Here is a 1,995-nt window from a genome sequence, read left to right as displayed (position 1 = left end):
GAAACGAATGAAAGAAGTAGAGAGTCGGATAGCAAAACTAGAGCGAAACGGGCACACGAGCACTGCGCGGTCGGATACCAATGATGGAGTACACAGAATTGTGTCTCCGAGGAAAAGCCCACCGTGCTCTAGCCCAGTGACAGAGTCCAGAACTAACAAGGCACACGCAGAAACACCTAGTAATAGCTCCAATAATTGTAGCCCACTTAGAAGAGTGAATGCTGAATGCCACGTCCACTGTGATACAGACGTAGCACATCACAGTTATCAGGAAGATAGATCAGGACACTCAGCAGACGTGCAAGTATCGGAAACGAGTGACAACACCAGTGCGAGGATCGGACAGAATTTTGATCACAATCACTTCCTATCGATACTAAAACTCCAGAAATTCAAAGATAATGGAGGGTCGATGCATCCGAAGAGCTGGGTGATGCAATTTACAAATTCATTACCGTCGTCATGGCCAACCCAGGCCAAATTAGAATTCAAGTGTGGACACATCGAAGGCCAAGCCGCGGAAAAGATGCGGGGCGTGGCAGCGACGTGTCGAACTTATCAGGAATTTGTTGGTGCATTCCTGCGGACCTACTGGTCAAAGGAAACGCAAGACAGGATTAAAGAGGAAATAATATTTTGTCCTGAACTGGAAGTGTCCGGGCATAGGAGCGCAACCAAATTTTTTGATGAATTACTCAAGAAGAATCAGTTTTTAGATAGTCCATATAGCAACGGAGAAATCATTAAATTTTGCTTTTCGAAATTGCCATTTAGGTATCAACAGACACTTGTCGGGAAGTGTGGATCTGACATAGATACATTCAAGAGTCTACTGCGCGAACTCGAAGTAGTCTTCGATAAACAAGACGCAAAGGACAGGAAGAAGGCGCAAAATAACAAATACCACGGGCCAGCAAGGGAAGACGACAACAGGTCGCATAATCGCACTGGTCAGTTAGGAAACCAGGGTTATGGAAATCAAGGTTACGCTATTCAAGGTTATGGAAACCAGAGACACGGAAACCAGAACGTCAGGGAACAGAGTCAATCTAGACAAGCAATCTGGGACAGGAGGAATGACGAACGGCAAAGCGACCGTAATTGGAGAGAGCGAAATCAAGGACAACAGGAGAACCAGGAGATTGAAATTAGACCTCCAAATCCTAATGCACGTCAGAGGAGGGGGAGTCTAAGAAGGGATTGACGCTAGTCCATAGGACTCCACCACTTCTCTCACACAAAGAAGTTCGTGGAATAATAGTAGTTTAAGTGGTGTACATAGTAGAATAGGCAAATATATGAACCTTTCTTCGGGGAACAATAATCGTTGCATTAATAGATTAAGATTGTTAAAGTATTAACACGCTGCGTTTTCTCGCATAAGATTTTACTGCTGTTAACGTTTTTTGTCTATGTTCGCGATCTCCTCTGTCGTTGCGATAAGAGGCACTACCTTTCCATGAGCAATGTTTTTGTCCTTTCCTATCTGGTGTCCATGTTAAGGGATAAAGATGAGTGACGAGATGTCGCACAAACGGGCGCATACAAGAACGTGCTGTTAGAAGCGTTCTGAGAAGTCGTGATACGCTCCATAGCGGCCACAACCAGTTCGTGAGACGTTCATACCAATGCTTGCAGGCACGCGTCAGTGCACTGCAAGATTGTGGTATATTGCGTGATTTCGAGGATGAATATGGGCAGTATAGTTTTTACAGTGATGCGCCAGCATCGTTTGTCTTGCAAGTCGGGGTGAACCTGTGAGCGTTTGACTCCAATGGTGCCCTAGACGGTAGAAATGCGGGCATAAAGCCTACCATGCCAATGTGCTGGTTGGGGATTTAGCATGATGCTTGCGACTGTCACAGATGAATAACCAGTGACTCATACTAGGATATTCGTGACATACTGTGTAGCTGGCGTGTGGTGGGCGACTGAATCCTCAACAGGAACCAGACTTGGCTTGGTCAAATTACATTGCCTCTGGAAAGGTGCGCT

The sequence above is a fragment of the Schistocerca nitens genome, chromosome 4 (genome assembly GCF_023898315.1).
Source record: "Schistocerca nitens isolate TAMUIC-IGC-003100 chromosome 4, iqSchNite1.1, whole genome shotgun sequence".
Classification (NCBI taxonomy): Eukaryota; Metazoa; Arthropoda; class Insecta; order Orthoptera; family Acrididae; genus Schistocerca; species Schistocerca nitens.
The sequence above is the reverse complement of the archived record's forward strand: the minus strand, read 5'-3'. Positions refer to the sequence as shown.